The 18,100-nt window shown below is 42.9% G+C and overlaps 1 long non-coding RNA gene across 1 annotated transcript in view; it reads left to right on the top strand.

Moving 5' to 3' along the window:
- LOC137301313 (uncharacterized) overlaps positions 1-18,100 on the top strand; it is a 49,056-nt gene that overhangs the window by 23,257 nt on the left and 7,699 nt on the right. Inside the window, exon 2 of the long non-coding RNA XR_010958270.1 lies at positions 13,648-13,754. This is a non-coding gene — a long non-coding RNA (uncharacterized lncRNA). The remainder of the gene's footprint in view (positions 1-13,647; positions 13,755-18,100) is intronic.

The following is an 18,100-nucleotide window of genomic DNA, read 5'->3' as shown; positions in this document are numbered from 1 at the left end:
TTGAGGTGCCCACTGCTAGATTGGTTTGCACTCAGGAAAATCAGGTCCACATGCGGCCAAACAGACATTCATTAAAGCGACTGCCTATTAGGCCGCAACCATCAAGATAAGATTTTGAAATATACTTTCCTGAATGTGGAGCCGGGAGGAGCAGGAATATTCCTCCTGACCTCACATTCAATGAACGCTGGCCAATGCCGGTCACTGCTCCCCCTCCCCCCCACCCCGATCACTCACTACCTGCACCCGCCCACCGCTACCTCTCGACCCAATTGCCCCACTTCCTGACCCAATCGCCTCCCTTCCCAACCCGGTTGCTCTCCTTCATCACTTACCTGAGGGTTGCTGCTGGTGTCGCAGTGCCCTGATCTTCACTCCAGCTTCGCTGGCGAGCTGCCTGTTACTATCCACACTTGAACACCCTGATGGTAACGAGGCCCTAGGGCCAATATCTGGTGTAACTCTGGCCTCACCATTCAGGCACAAGAATTTATCCCTGCACCCAAAAATGAGCACGCCTGAATTTCTAGGTAATGTTCTTCCTGGTACCAAGTCACCTTCAACCACTTCGTCCTCATCTGCTTCCGATTCCTTCTGTACCAATGGTTAAGATTGTACCCTAATAGCTAACTGTTCAATCTGCCCACTCCTTCACTTGTATTATTCAGTTCTTGCAGTCTTAATAGAACAGAAGCCTTTCCTATTTATGTTGGTATGGGATTGTTGTTAAGCACCACATCAGTGGCAAACCTGCACCTTTGGGAAACCTGCTGCCTGGTAAAGGTGCAGTGCCCTCTCACGCTACCTCCTTACATAAGGAAAGTGATAAACATATATCCCTTCGACATCAAGGTGACAGTCACTTGTTTGCTACATCTGTGCACAAAAGACTCATTAATTGTGCAAATGTCCTTGGTTGTGATTTGGAAGGATTGGGTGGGTAAAGGTTTATGCTGTGATTACCTTTAGAACCATGGGCAGAGCTGTCCGTGTGGTGGAAGCTGTTGGGAGGGTAGAATTGAGGAACTGACATAACTTGGTGACTGCCTCCCTCTCAAAGGATAGGTAATGAAGACAGATCTCTTCTGACATAGCCAGTGAGATGTACCTAGCTCTGAACACCTGACTCCGGGGACAAGAATAGGTGGACGGCCAACGTATTAGGTACAATTGCATGTGCCTTTCTTCCCTTCAAATCTTGAAGGAACAAAGGAATGTCCAAAGGAATTCCCATGCTGAGCAATTTGTTTGCTGCAACTGAAATATCAGCTGTCAGCAAGACTTGGGGGACAAGGATTTGAGTGAAACAGTCTTACAATGTAAAAGAAAAACATAGCTAAACACCAGCAGGAAGCAATCCGATTAGCAAAATGCAGATACAGATATCCATAAAACATAAATAAACCTTTCAAGATAACACTAAGCAGTCAATACCTTTAAGAAGTAAACCTCCAAAGGCCAGAGCAGCCAATCCCAGTAGCACTCATTACTTTGGCCAAGCGATGGCAATGGAATGAATGGTGAAAATGGTAGATTTTGACTTTATGTGATAGTGTAAAACAGGTGATAGCGAATCGGCAGCCCCTTTTTACATCTCTCCCAATTTGAAGTCAATGGAAATAAAATCGGGGAGAGATGACTCGATATCACCTGTTTTACACCATCGCACAAAGTCAAAATTTACCCCCAGTGACTTTGGCATGTGACTAATATGCATAAGATTACTTTAAACTAGGAGCTGTAATGGGCCTCCAAAAACTTTGAAAGATTTTGCCTCACTAAATTTGGGGTGGCATGAATAGGGTAATTCACGACTCGTGGATTCGCAGTCCTGAAATGTATAGGTGCAGTTATAAAGCACACTATCACTGAATCAGCCTTACGGTACAAACCTAATTATAACAAACTCTGTTATTAAAATCCTTCCACTTCCCTAGTTCCAGCTAAAGTTCTGCTATAATCTGCAAAGGAGCTCAAACATGGATAAGCTGAACATTTGATCAAAAAGAGCTATTCTGTTGATTTTCCTGAGCTTGGGGTAACAAATGTTACTGTGGTACATTGGTTGGGTTTGTGAGTATTTTGTTAATTTGAGCTTTATAAAGTTAAACACAGGAAATATTTTATTTCAAGCAAATCCTCTTTGAACTGGTCAAAACTGGTGTGTAATTAACATAGCTCCATAGTGCAAGTACAGCTCCCATTAAATATCATGCTCTCATATCTGTAATTTTAGATTACTGAACTCTCACCCGGAAGGTTCATTTTAATATCTCACTTTTGACATGGAGGATCAATTTAAGATCCAACTGTTGATTGATCCTTGCACTTAAGATTTCCCTAGAGGGTGAAATTCTCCAGTGATGCTTATATTATTTGGAGAAAATAGATAATAGAATCATAGAAAATACAGCACAGGAGGAGACCATTTGGCCCATTGCACTTGCACCAATGCTGGCTCTTCAACTATAGCTCTCTACCTTAATCCCATTACCCAACCCTTTTTCCATATTCTTTTTCAATACTTATCCAATTCCTTTTTAAATTAGGTCGTAGTCTCTGCCTCACTAGCCACTTAAGATCAATCTAATAAACCTCTTGTGTGAAAAATTCTTCTCAATTCCCCTTTTATTTCTCTAGTGATGATCCAGAATTTATTCTCCCTTGTTATCAATTTGTCAACCAGTGGAAACAATCTTTTACTATTTATCCTCTCAAAACCGTTCATAATTTTGAAAACCTCTACTAGATTCCCATTTAACCTTCTCTGTTCCAATGTTAGTTCAGAAACTTTAATGAACAATCAGCATTCGTTTTCCTTCCGTTCTTTCAATATTCCTTCCCCATCCTCTACTAAAGATGTTGACCTTTACTGGGATACCAGGAAGTGTTTTTTGTTTAACATTTTATGAATCAGCTTGGTTCATTTGCTAACACTCTTACTTCTGAATCAGAAGGCAATGAGTTCAGGCCCCACTACAAACTTGAGCACATAACCTAGGTTACACTTGAGGGATTGCTGTGTTGTAAGGGGTGCCTTTTTTGAATGATTTGTCTGCCTGCTTAGGTAGATATAAAAGATCCCATGGAACTATTTGAAGGCGAGCAGGAAGTTCTCCGGGGGTCCCTCCCTCAACCAACACCAGCAGAAACAGATCATTAGGTCATTCCTTCATTTGTGAGACCTTCTGGTGTACAAGTTGGCTGACGTGTTTGCCTACATAATAATGACTGCGCTTCAAAAGTAATCCGTTACTTGTAAAGTGTTTTGGGATGTCCTGAGGATGTGATCTGGTGCTATATGAATGCAAGTTCTTTCCTCTCCTTTCCCTGATGCAGGAACAATCTTCAGAGCAACGCTAAATACGGCAGACTAGCCTGCGTGATCATTCTTGTGGCAGTACTCCCGATTCACACACATTGGGGTAGATGTTAACCAGAAGATGGCTGATTGGTGGAGCATGCCAGCTGGCCGGCCGATAGCGCTGGTCGGAGGCCTGACCCCATTTGAGGGCCGGGCCTCGTTAGCATAAAATTGATGAACTGCACACACTGGCAACCCAATGGAGCTCACCTGCTCAATGTCCACGGCCCAGAGCCCCACTTGTCTGGGAAAAAGGAGGCCGGGGGTGGGGGTAGGGATTGTGAGTATTGGGGGGTTGGGGTGGGAGCAGGGGTGGCAGTAGCCCACAATATTCCTGTGGAGCCCAGAGAGCATTCTTGATCCAATTGGCCCCATGAAAATAATTTTGGCCCTTTTCTGCTGTAACGCCAGATTTTACCGAGCAGAATGCCCAACGACCTCTGGGTCCTAGGTACGCTAAGGGACCCCGATTTATATAGTCTAGTGAGGCTCCTGCCTAATTCAGGTTGGTGACTGGGCAGCTCAGCGAAAACCCTCGGAAGAAATAGTGGAGCAGGAACGGGGCAGTAAATCTACCACCTCCATTTTAACTCAGCTACTGCCCTGTTTCAGCTGGAGAGAGGGAGTTAAAATCTGCCCCATTCTATACTTTTAACCTAGTAAACAGGGGGATATATGACTCTTTATGTTGTGCTCGGGAATTAAGGTTAACCTATTGTTGTCAGTAAATTATCATATTAAAAAAAGTGAAAAATAGCATTCTAATTGGTTGGGCCGCAACAATTACTGTGCAGGTATATCAAATAACCATTAACGACAATAAACGCAACTGCATTTTTCAATGCTTGTGGTGATGATTTGCTCCATTCACTCTGTAATCCACATCACAAACAAATGTGGGAACGTTTCCTCTGGTCTGTACTTCTAGAAAAATCGGAAACACGTTCAAAACTTAGTACTCTGGAAATCAGAAAAAGTGTAAAAGATGTGCAATTGGCTGTATCTTTAGATATAATCTGCAAACTCAGAGGGAGTCATTTAAAATATTTTAACAGTTTGGTGATTTTTAGATCAGGGAAACCAAACATTCTCTAATCAATTTAAAATTTTCATTTCCAGCTGAAACCTCAAGGCCTAAGAATTATTTTCTTTTAAGTAGCAGATATGACATTTTTAAAAAAGATCCATTTATCTTGACTCATTTACTAGCAATGACGTAAGATCCCACCTTTAACTAACACACTTAAAAAGATTTGATTTTTTACGCCAATAATTTATGACACTGATTAATAAAAATTCAATAACCATCTCAACTAAAGATTGACTCATTCTGAGGTTAAAAAATGATAGGAATTGAAGAATGCATACAATTCCCAGTACTGTACTACATAAAACTCTCAATAAATTGATTCACAGTAAATGCCGCACTAACTCAAAGGGAGAAAGAACTCATTTATCTTTTCCATTACAGTCACTGAATTTGTCGTCGTCTCAGACACATTTGAAACACTGGGAATTACTGAATACAGGCTTAAGGTTCAAGTTCACAAGGGGAAAGAACATTCAGTAAAATTTGAATGCAACAAGTATTGAGCATAAAGATGCAATTCAGTAAACACTAAAAGATTCAGTAAGTAATCGTTATGTTCAGATCATGTAGAAAGTTTTACAAGTTGCCAGTATTTCTCTTTCCTAATTATATGAGGGACATTTTAAATAGGTTATTTTTTTAACCTTTAAGTGATTGAAACAGTAGGCCGTTCATTTGTCAAAAATGGAACCGAATCCTAATTATAAACATGGGCTGAAAGGACACTTACTATTTGGTTGACTTTTGTTTACATCAATCCGTGCAAGGATGCTGGCATCAGTTATCGTACAGAAATGCCGACCACCCAGCTTTCTGAAGCCTAGCTTTCTTCTCAGGCAGATAATTATAGTCAGGCATTTTCTTTTGTGAGCAGTTCCTGTATTACAGTTATTATCCAAGGAAGCAGTAGATGCTCTGGCTGCCTGTATACGAGCACTGATAACTCGACAAAAGATCAGGCTTTCAAAATTGAGGGAGCGTCTTCTTTCCTTTGGGTGCAAAAATTGGGTGAATGCCGATCAAAAGCGAAGTCAATGCATTTTGAGCCGTTTTTCGAAGTGTTCGTAGTTTATTTTACTTTGGATTTATTGCTGATAAGATCTGGTTTTACGCTGTTCAGTTACAAAACAGTAAGACATTGGGACCTGGACGCTGGTTGATATCAAATTGCCCAACAAAAAAAGACAAGCTTTCAAACGGGATTTACCAAAAGGACAATGAAGAGAGGGTGATTTATTCAAGTGAACTTTCATTCAACTTTGTCTTTTTTTACTGGGTTAACTGGTTGAGGAACTTATCCATTCCAGTGAGCATTACTGTTGATGCGTGTGATTAATGGGCTGTATTGATGACATGCAGTTCTATTCTATTTATGAAGTAATTGTAAACAATTTTACAACACTAAGTTATAGTCCAACAATTTTATTTGAAATTCACAAGCTTTCGGAGGCTTCCTCTTTCCTCAGGTGAATGTTGTGGAAATGAAATCCTCGAACCCTTCGCATTTATAAATCACAGAACAATACCTGGTGATTACAGATAGTCTTTCCAACTGCCCGTTGCCAAGGCAATCATAGTGTGCAGACAGAGAGGTGTTACCTACAAGGCCACCGAATATACAAACCACCAAAAAAAAAACAGAGAGGGAGAGGCAGAAACATAGAAAAGACAGCAAATGGCCCGTTATATTAAAAACAGATAACATTTGTTCACTGGTGGGGTTACGTGTAGCGTGACATGAACCCAAGATCCCGGTTGAGGCCGTCCTCATGGGTGCGGAACTTGGCTATCAATTTCTGCTCGACGATTTTGCGTTGTCGTGTGTCTCGAAGGCCGCCTTGGAGTATGCTTACCCGAAGGTCGGTGTCTGAATGTCCTTGACTGCTGAAGTGTTCCCCGACTGGGAGGGAACCCTCCTGTCTGGCGATTGTTGCGCGGTGTCCGTTCATCCGTTGTCGCAGCGTCTGCATGGTCTCGCCGATGTACCATGCTCTGGGGCATCCTTTCCTGCAACGTATGAGGTAGACAACGTTGGCCGAGTCACAGGAGTATGAACCATGCACCTGGTGGGTGGTGTCCTCTCGTGTGATGGTGGTATCTGTGTCGATGATCTGGCATGTCTTGCAGAGGTTACCGTGGCAGGGTTGTGTGGTGTCGTGGATGCTGTTCTCCTGAAAGCTGGGTAATTTGCTGCAAACGATGGTCTGTTTGAGGTTGGGTGGCTGTTTAAAGGCGAGTAGTGGAGGTGTGGGGATGGCCATAGCGAGGTGTTCGTCGTCATTGATGACATGTTGAAGGCTGCGGAGAACATGGCGTAGTTTCTCTGCTCCGGGGAAGTACTGGACGACGAAGGGTACTCTGTTGGTTGCGTCCCGTGTTAGTCTTCTGAGGAGGTCTATGCGATTTTTCGCTGTGGCCCGTCGGAACTGTCGATCGATGAGTCGAGCATCATATCCCGTTCTTACGAGGGCATCTTTCAGCGTCTGTAGGTGTCCATCGCGTTCCTCCTCGTCTGAGCAGACCCTGTGTATTCACAGGGCCTATCCATAGGGGATGGCCTCTTTAACGTGGTTAGGGTGGAAGCTGGAAAAGTGGATCATCGTGAGGTTGTCCGTGGGCTCGCGGTAGAGTGAGGTGTTGAGGTGCCCGTCTTTGATGGAGATTTGTGTGTCCAAGAAAGAAACTGATTCTGAGGAGTAGTCCATGGTGAGCTTGATGGTGGGATGGAACTTGTTGATGTCATCGTGTAGTCTCTTCAGTGATTCCTCGCCGTGGGTCCATAGAAAGAAAATGTCGTCGATGTATCTGGTGTATAGTGTTGGTTGGAGGTCCTGTGCAGTGAAGAAGTCCTGCTCGAACTTGTGCATGAAAATGTTGGCATATTGGGGTGTGAATTTGGTCCCCATGGCTGTTCCGTGTGTTTGGGTAAAGAACTGGTTATCGAAGGTGAAGACATTGTGATCCAGGATGAAGCGGATGAGTTGTAGGATGGCGTCCGGAGATTGGCTGTTGTTGGTGTTGAGTATTGATGCTGTCGCAGCGATGCCGTCATCGTGGGGGATACTGGTGTAGAGTGCCGAGACGTCCATCCTGGTGAGAAGTGTTCCTGGTTCAACTGGTCCGTGGGTACTGAGTTTTTGTAGGAAGTCTGTAGTGTCGTGACAGAAGCTGGGGGTTCCCTGCACGATGGGTTTCAGGATGCCCTCGATGTATCCAGAGAGGTTCTCACACAGGGTTCCGTTGCCTGATACGATAGGACGTCCGGGTGTGTTGGCTTTGTGTATCTTTGGGAGGCAGTAGAAGTCTCCCACGCGGGGAGTACGTGGGATGAGAGCACGTAGGATGCTTTGAAGGTCTGGATCGAAGGTCTTGATCAGTTTGTTGAGCTGGTGGGTGTGTTCTTTGGTCGGATCTGCGGGTAACGGTGTGTAGTGTTCCTGGTTTATAAAGTAAGCCGCATTTAGGTACAATATTGCAATGACTGTCACTGCTTCACATGTTGGTAACGGCATCACACATTCAACAAGTTAAGGAAGCTTAAACTCCCATTCATTTTCAATGATAAATACAGTTTGCTTAAAAAAACTGATTGGCAAAAATGTATTGGTGTTTATTGCAGACTATAGAAAGTTTAAACAGTTTAGTTTTCTACAACTGATAAAACACTTAACACACTAGTCACACTGCAAAACAACAATGTATAAAACACTGTATGAGTCAGGTGGCTCAATCTGCAAAAACAGCATCATTACAAGTGAAGGAAACTTTGTCCAGTGTGTAACTTAAAGAATAGCTTCTTCGCACTGAGTCCTGAATTTTCCAGTTTTTTCTGTCTTATTTTGCTCTGAATTCAGTCAGCCTCTGCAAGTAAACCAATTTTGCAGCCTGTGTCCATGTGAACAGATCATGTTAGTGTGATGCGGTGGACAGCTTTATCATTATCATTTTGTCATTTAAAGACCGCCGCAATGAGAAGAGGGAAAAGCAGCCTCCTTATTTATTTTTACACAATATTTTCTCATGGTGCAAAGAGGTTGCGGGTCCATAGGATTCGACGGGGGAAGACTTGCTCTGGTCGCTAATTGTGGAAAAATCATGAAACACTTAATAAAGGCATTTGTGATTTTGCTACAAATAGCAAACACAGCAAGTATTCCTCCTATCAGTGTATGTTAATGGGGCAATTAAAAACTTATCTTTCCTCCATCTAACAATATGCTGTTTAGTCAGAGATCCTGTCACTGTGTGGATGGGGGAAGGGGACAGACAGCATTATGCACGTTCCAACCAACCTGCCAGAAGTGTTAACTTCAGCAGTACTCAGCCATCATGTGCTGAATGCTGACTCAAAAGGAAAATGGGCAGATTTCTGAACCAGCAAAGAGCAGAGATTGGGACAAAAGGGAGATGTTTCTTCTCTCAATTTTTTCAATAGCCTTCTAACTATCATTTTCTTCAACCATGCCTTTGGGCTCCCATGCCTCAAATTCCCACTGGGCGTTCACGTCTTCCCCCATAAAGCATGCTAAGACATTCTTTTACTTGAGCACTTGTTGTGATAAACTGGTCATAAATGACGTGACTCAATATCTGCCCCCTCCCAAACATTGTGCTTGCAGTTTGTACGATGTACAGGATGCATGGCAGTAGCTCACCAAGGTTACTTTGACAGCAATCCCCTCACCTGTGAACTCTACCACTATGAAGGACAAGAGCAGCAATGTCATGGGGAACACCATTGCCTCTTTGTCCTACCCTGAATCCGGCGGGCGCCTCTTCCACCGCCAAAACCAATGGCACTTAAAATTGGAGATCGACAGAAATGGAGCTACCCCATTTTAACTGCTCGCCCACTCCTTTCTCGCCGAGTGCGGAGAGGTAAAATTCCCCACACACTCCGGTTAGCTCAGTGTATAATATGCACAACAACAGAGTTCAAGGGTGAACACTTTGAAATGCCACAGTCTTTACATCTTGGTTGATAGGTATCTGTGATTCTATATTCAATGGGCCAGGGTCCATAGAATCATGGAATCATAGAAAGCTTATGGCACAGAAGGTGGCCATTTGGCCCATCGTGTCCGCACCGGCCGAAAATGAGCCACGCGGCCTCATCCCACTTTCCAGCACTTGGTCCATTGCCTTGTAGGTCATGGCACCTCAGGTACACATCCAGGTACGTTTTAAATGTGTTGAGGGTTTCTGCCTCTACCACTCTTTCAGGCAGTGAGTTCCAGACCCCCACCACCATCTGGGTGAAAACATTTTTCCTCAGCTCCCCTCTAATCCTTCTACCAATCACTTTAAATCTATGCCCCCTGGTTATCAACCTCTCTGCTAAGGGAAATAGGTCCTTCCTATCCATTATCTAGGCCCCTCATAATTTTGTACACCTCAATTAAATCACCCCTCAGCCTCCTCTGTTCCAAAGAGAACAACCCCAGCCTATCCAATCTTTCTTCATAGCTAAAATTCTCCAGTCCTGGCAACATCCTCGTAAATCTCCTCTGTTCCCTTTCTAGTGCAATATCATCCTTCCTGTAATGTGGTGACCACGCCTAGTTTTTTCTCTAATACAGTTGCACTGTCAGAGAATCTGTTTCAGAAGCTTTACAATGATCAGGGGCTACCTTTAGTGAGTGAGAACTACCAGTAGTCCAATTATGATTGTGTGGGAGAGTGTCAGTCTTGGCTCAGTGGCAGCACTCTTGCCTCTGAGTCCTAAGGGTGTGGGTTTAAGTCCCACTCCAGAGACTTGAGCACATAATCTAGGCTGACACTTCAGTGTACTACTGAGGGAAAGCTATGTTGTTGGAGGTGCTGCCTTTCAGATGAGATATTAAACTAAAACCCAGCGGATTAGTCAGTCCTTGGGCTCATCACAGCTGAGCCCAGCTTTGTCCTCACCAAGCAGTCATCATATACACTTCCAGCAGAAGCCATTGGCTAGCAATCGGGAACAGAAACCCTGTCAGATTGTTTCCCTTTGATGCCCAGACATGCTGAAGTGAACTGTAGTGCCCCGCCTACCACGCTGATTCAATTCAGCGCAGATTACTGTCAAATATTGGAGCTTCATGGTACACTAGCCCACTAAAACCTTGGAGAAAATTTCTCATTGCTATTTACTATATCAATGTGATTTGACTCCATTAAATACTTTGAAAAGGATTAATAAAAGAAGCATTATATATGCTGGGTTCCTTTTTCATTTTCATATTCAGTTTAGGACTGTAATTGATAACATATTCATGGAGTATTAAGTAATAGATCCACTGATCTTAGAACTGTAAAGGAAATTCTGGAACCAAAGCATTAAATACAGATTAACAGCAGTGGTATAACTTAAAAGAGGAATACACTGTCAAAAGAATTGTAAAATAGTGAAATCACTGCAGGCTTTAACCAGTGTTTTTAAGTTATAGTCCTTTCCATTATTTCTATCAATATTTGCATTAATAAATGGATGTCTGATTCAGAGTAGAGACTGGAACTTGAAGATAAATTGTTGCTTGAGGGAATATGGAAAATGTATTTCCTTTCCATTAAATATGTGTCCGCTGCTACTGTAATTCTGAATTGTGTCCTAAGGTGTTTCATGATTAATTATTTTTGTAGTAATTCAGAAGCTGGAAACAAGGGTAAAGTTATCAATGAAGTTGCATGGATGAATAACTCCCAGCTCAGAAACTTCAGATGGCTTCAGCACAAGGGGAGCATTCCTGAAAAATGGGAACATTACTTTTTTTATTTGTTGCTACAATAAACAAGTAGGTAAGGAAAGGCTCAATGTGTCCTTCTTTAGATTACAGGACCAGAAAAGACTCCTAATGTGAAAACCCAGCATCAAGAAAAATGCTGCCTTTCAATTGGTTGTTCCTTTTCATCAGTATTTTATCCATAATGGAGACAGAGTTCATGCCTGAGCAAATATTCCCTTTAAAGGAACATTCCCATTAATAAAGTGCCCTTTAACTGCTGTGTACTGTACAGCAGATCTGTGGGTCGGTTGTGAATTAATAGTACAAATGTAGATGTAGCTTTGAAGAAAATTCCTCAGGATGGCATTAACCTATGTTTTGCCTTGCCCTGCCACTTTTAGTTTATTATGTCCAGTGAATGGAAAGCTGAATGACATTTTGTGAATCAATAATCATTTCAATTTGATACATAGTACTCAATTTAGCTTCTTCAAAAAAAATTGCTTGTGAATTTTGGGTTTCTAAAGATGGTTCTGAGGAATAAAAATGTATCTTGTATCATCATATAACACAGATTAAAGCTACTTCTTCACTTCCCCAGTAGTTTGCCTTTAAGCCAAGCATGCAAGCACACTCCCTGTGACATCAATGTGAAATTTTGTTTTCATTTCTAATACCAATCATATTGGAGGTCAGTGTCAAATTTCTAAGTATATGTTTTTTGCTGAAAACTCACATCCACTAGAGGCTGTCCAACTTCATTTCACTTGGAACTTTTAACTGTCGTCACAGAGAGAGAACTAGATTGGGATGGATTGAAACCCTTAAATTAAAGGTCAGTGCATCATACAATAGCCTCAGTTGATCACTAAATTAATCACATAGCAAACCCAAATTGACAGTTTGATGCCATAGCAAGAGATTATTAATTATTACAAGGGGCTGGTGAAGAGATTATAGTCACTTACATTAGTGTTGATGTTTTCCTGTGAATTGATTTGAGTAGACTAATTCTGAGGGCTTGACTGTATTCCACTTTGCCTTCAGAACTTTTATTCAGTGCGTTCTGGTTCCTAATTAGCATTTTAGACATGACATCGAACTGGCTGAAAACAAGCTCCGTAGGGTGTTTCTCAACTTATCAAGGCTCAAAACTCTGAAAAGTGACACGATTGCATCATGCAGGACCTATCAGGGTTGTGAGTGTATCAATGAAAGTTGACTCAGAAAATGTTTAAAGTTTTATTTTAAAACTGTACCTGAATCAGCACAACACAAAATACTCATACTAGGTGTGTTGGCACATAGTCAGTATATAAAAAACTTATTCTTCTCCATCATCAGAGATGATTCTCATCCATACTGAATTAAAAGCTTCTCAAAGGCTGGCAAATGTAGCAGATCTCAGGTCTGGCAGGTAGAAAGGCAAATGCAACTGAACCCAATATCCTTTTCCGAAAGTATTGGAAGTGATCGGTATTAACACATTCTGTTTTTGTGCAATCAGTGAACATGTCAATTTTATGACGGGGTTATTATCAAGAAGTCTGGTTGCATTCAGCGTGCATCATGAGCATTTCATTTTATGTTATTTTCAACTTATACAGACCAGTGAAAGAGGCCACATTTTGAATTCAAAGTGCTGGCACTCTGCGTTCTTTAAAGTATATTGATGCACTGACGATAGTTCAGAGAAGGGGAATGAGCATAATTTCAGGAATCAGAGCTTTTTGTTCTGAAAAAAAGCCACACAGAACTGAACTTGTTTTGATGAGAGGCAGAGGTGATGTCAAGGGAAGCAGGTTCTTTGGCTTCCATTCCGATTACTTCAAATTAAATTGCGAGAATAAGGCAAGGGGCCACAGGTTCAAACTAGTCAAAGGCAGATTTAGGTATGATATTAGGAAATTTGTCTTCATATAAAGAGTGGCCAACACATGGAATGAACTCCCAGTTGGGTTAAAGGCAAAGATGACCTTAGGCGACTAGTGTGTGCGTGGCTGCGGTCACTGCCCCGAGGCCACACTGAAATGCGCCTTGCGCGGACCAGACTAACCATAATTAAAAGCTTAAACATAACATATGATGATTAACAAATTAGTGTACTGCTAAACAAAATGGACTCTGCTCAACAAAATGGACTCTGTGAAAATACATTAAAAATGCTGACTTAGCACAACGAAATGATAAAACTACAGGACAGACAAAGACCAGACTGTCTTAAGTTGATAACAGTTGTTTTAATGTGATTGGAGGTCAATTGTTGCTGTCGGGGCCTAATTGGCTAATGTGTAACTAAGCAAGGCTAATAATGTAATAAACTGCTGAATGTCTGTACTTGTAAAGTATAAAAGAAGCTCAACGACCATTTTAAAGTTGAGAAGGTGACTGCGTACACTGCGGAGTGTCCAGCTGTTCTCCCAAAGCTTTGTCCAATAAACTGCATGTTGAATCTTTAAGTCTGACTCCGAGTGGTGATTTTCCCTCAACAGGTCGTGGAGGCAAAAATCCTGGAATCATTTGAGAATCAATTGGAGGCGAGACTTTAGGGTCATTTTGGATGGATGAAAAAAGATGGGCCGAATGGACTTCCTCATCGGTAATTATCTTGTGAAGAACTAGAGCATGTGAATACAAGTTTATCAAGCCTTGATAAGTCTAAAGACTATGAGTAATGGGTACATAACCACAACAAAAGCAGTCACCACTGTGTTGATAAGCTACTCTTGAAACAAAAAAGTATAACTATCAGATTAGGAATAGAATTGAAGGCTATAGTCATAAGCATAGACAGGGATGGTCAGATGGCTCTTGTGCTGCTAAGACCATGCAAAAGTGGTTACAGAAAGCTCCAAGTTACAGTTGAATAATGCAGATTGTAAGGTCAGATTGTTATTCTGCAGGCTTTCTTAACTTTTGGGGGAGACGAAGGAAAGATTTGAAAGAACTGTCCCTCAGGTGAGTGTATACGTTGAGTTGAGTCCATGACGGAACAAATTCTACCATGGAAGGAAGAGTCTTATAAGGTTGAATGACCTTTTTCATTCTATATCACCTTATGTTCTCAAGTTGTTGCTCAAGGTTCAAGGGGATGCTCTTGTCCCCAAAAGCCCCTTCCAGAAGAAGTCACCGAAGCCAAGAAATGTAAATAGCGCCAGAAATCACCGCAAAATTGGCATCGCGATTGGAACGCGCGTCCGAAAAGGTCGGGGTGAGACTTCCTGGAAATTGGGCCTCTGGCCTCATCCGCATAAAATCGGTGAGTTGCGGACACCGATCGGACGTCCCGATGCAGCTTGCCACTTGGGGCCTTCGGAAATTTGGCCAGCTCCAGCGTGGAGGCGGCCTGCAGGTAGGTTATTTTGGGGGGGAGGCGAACCGTAGGCAGGGGGAGAGCCCGGGCCGACAGCGGTCCCCAGTTTTTTTTTGTGGAGCCAGGAGGAGCATTCTTGCTTCCCCTGGCTCCACAGAAATGAAAGTATAAAAAAGTTAATTACCATCTTGTCCTTTTAAGGACAACTGGTTATGTCGCTGCAGACCTGGTAAATTAGCACGTGCCAGGGTCCCTAAAACAGGCGTCAGACCTTGATTTCCATATTCAAGGCACCTGTAGCCTGTTTCAGGCAGTTGCCCTGGACACTATGAAGTCACCAGCTTCCAATTTGGTTGCCAGCGTACTTCTGGGGGAGATCAGGCACGAGAGATTGTGGCTGGAAATTCATCCCCCAAAGCTCTATTTTTGTCTGAAAAATGGGCGCAAATTCTAATTCTCCCCACTCCCCCCCGCCAATGTCCAATTATGGATAGAGACCATCAGAAAACTGGATTTAAGCAACAGCTTAAACCTCAAGTGGGCATCAAAGCTCTTAAAATAAATTGCACTCAAACACCAGTCATGACTCATTATTTCCACATAATACTTGAATTATAACAATACCTAAATCAAGCATCAAAATCACATTTGCAAGATTCATTTTAATTGAAGTCACAGTTCAGTTAGAATTAAACTGGCACTAAAATGTTTTGCAGAATCAAGGTTTTAACCAGACTATAATGAAGCCTTAACCAAAAAGTAAATGAATACAGAACTTTTCAATATAATTTCCTTTCGATTTTTTGCTAATGCTGCCCTTTATCTTGAAATGTTAGGCAAATAAATCCAGTAAATTAAAAAAAAAATGCACAAGGGACCTGATTTTTATTGGAAAACTCAAGGTATTTATTTTCATTAAAGTAGCTCAAGCTTGAATTCTGCCAATAATACTGCGGCAAAAATCATCTGTTCCATAATCTCCAGCACCCGTCCCTTTGTGAAGGATGCAATAACATACATCGCTCCAAAAAAGGCGGTGCTGTTGGACATCATTTAAAAGTCATCTGAAACCCAAGTTACATTGATGTGCAGCAACCCAATCAAATGTGTTGTGTTCACATAAAAGCAAGTTAATCATCTCCTTTTAACATTGGTCCCAGAAAAGCTTCTGGTCATTGTGGCATAGGAATTAGTTCTTGCAGTAGCTCATTTATTTCAAATGTGCTTGTCCATTGGTTTTTTTTATCTGAGCAGAAAGCACTGTCCCTCTCAGAAAGTGGGTAAATAAAAGTCTGACCCTTAGTGAATATGTACAAGTAAGACCCACTACCAATCGTGTCAAAGACCATAGAAGCCACAGTGAATGAGAAGCTGGTGCAAACTTCAGTTACAACAACCTAATATCTTAATTTCAATTTGGCTTGAAAGAAAATTGGTTGACTTAAGAAAATCTCGACACCATGGTGCAGAATGTGATTTTTCTTATGGCGGGCATAAAGTCAGAGTAGTAGCTCTTGACATTTCTTTGGCTTGGTACGGCATGATATCCAACCTCATTGAGAAGTTAGCCACTTGTGGCACGTCTGATTAGTTGCTGAAGTGGCTGTGTGATTCCCTTGAAGGACGAAAACAATGTGATAAATGAATGTTCTTTTTATCACCAGAACCAAACAAAGTTTCCTCAAGAAAATGTCCTTGACACTCTTTTTCATGAGTGACCTGGTAGAGATGTCTTTAAAGCTAACCTTGTTCTCTTAGTTGATGCCACCACCTACAGCAGATTGGTCAACACCCCAGCTGAAACCAAAGTAGTGATTGGATCATTGCAGGCAGATACAGAGTGAATTGGACAAGCTGATAAATCAAGTATTGTGTTCAGCATTGAGAAAACAAAATGAATAATTCCGTTGAGTAAAAGCTGGATAAAGAATGAGAAAAAGACTTTTCTCTAGCACTAGAGCACCAGTACAGTACGAGGCCATGTAGACTAGTAGGCCTCATGAGGGCTATCTGATTCATGTCAGAGTGCATCCTCTATAACATCAGAAACATCTGGTCAGCCTGTTGATTCTCAATAAGACAGTGACTGCTGCAGCAGCAGCAGAAGAGTTGTTGGCATTTAATGATTTTTTTATGTTTACTTAAGGAACACAGGATTGACTGCAATTGTACCTGCACCTCAACATTCTGATAGCAATCAAAAACATCTGAACAGAATAGTATCAGCAAAGATTCACAGACCATTTCTCGTGTCTGTGGCACTCTCTCCCAGACAATATTGTCACCTGCAATTCTAACCTTGCATTCAGGAATTAAAATTCACAATGAGCATTTAATTTGCTGAGCTAGATTTGTTGCAGCATGCACCAAGCCGTGGGGAATCTGTAAATGATTTTGTCCTCCCAGCTACCACAGGGTCAAATTTAGGAGATGTTTTGGTTTTCTTCAGCTGCACCTTGTTGTTATGCCACCCATTTTCATCACCACCCTGCCCCCCCAACACAACACACACACACATGCACACACAGGGCCTGATATTAGGAGGGAGGCGGGTTGGCAGCGGGGGGTCGACTAGGCGCGTGGGTAACGCGCCCAGTGAAATCGGGGTGCTCTGCACGCAATCGCAGCCTAATTGAATGTACTTACGCGTGCTTCCGGGTTTCCCGTTCCAGACCTCCGCAGTGGGCGCACTGCGCACCCGCATCACAGGCTGACAGCAGGTGGAGCCCTATTTAAAGGGCAGTCCTCCAATGCTCCTCCTGCAGCAAAGAACCAAATTGGCAGCATGGAGCAGCCCAGAGGCAAGTCTGCTCCAAGGTTCTCAGACTCTTCACTCTGACCGATGGGGTCAGGAGGAGGAGGGAAACGTTTTTCCCAGCAAACGGGAGGAAGTGGCCTGCCTCTGCCACCAAGAAGGTCTGGCTCGAGGTGGCAGAGGAGGTCAGCAGCAGCAGTAACATCTCCCAAACCTGGGTCCAGTGCAGGAAGCGCTTTAATGACCTAGCCAGGTCAGCCAAAATGAGTATACTTACGCATTCTCCCACACTCCGTCTTCCACATCACCTCCACCACCACACAACTCCTTCTGCACTGCTACCACAACGCTCTTGCATCACTCCTCACATCCACTCAACTATCATCCTCACCTTGCCTGCAAGTACTCACCGCCCCAGTTCCCATTCGAACGCTACCACGCAACCCAATCCTCATACAATCTGATGGCTATGTCTCACACGCACCCTCCCATGCATCTCCCTCACGGTCACCCCCACCCACACCAATGCATGCGGGGGTCACTATGCAACCATCACTCAATCACGCCTCTCTGTGTTTTGCCTTGATAGGAGAAGAGATTCCAGAAGACCCAGGAGAGGTTTGATGGCGAAAGGGGACATGGAAGTGGGGACGCCACTCAAAACGCTTCCACGTCTCACCCGTTGCCCCCCTTTCAACCAGTACCCTCAATGCTGCCTCCTCTCCAGGTGGTCGAGTCTGCCCCTGCACAGGTGCAGGTGGAGCAGTGTTTGCAGGGGTCCTCACGGACACTGAAACCCAGAGGGCGTCTGTGCAAAGCATCTAATCGCTCAGGGCATGAACAAGAGCAACCTGCCACTACCTTTGCTCCAGCCACA

This window comes from Heptranchias perlo, chromosome 33 (assembly GCF_035084215.1).
Source record: "Heptranchias perlo isolate sHepPer1 chromosome 33, sHepPer1.hap1, whole genome shotgun sequence".
Taxonomy (NCBI): Eukaryota; Metazoa; Chordata; class Chondrichthyes; order Hexanchiformes; family Hexanchidae; genus Heptranchias; species Heptranchias perlo.
Note: the sequence above shows the minus strand (reverse complement) of the source record. Positions and strands in the feature narration are given on the sequence as shown.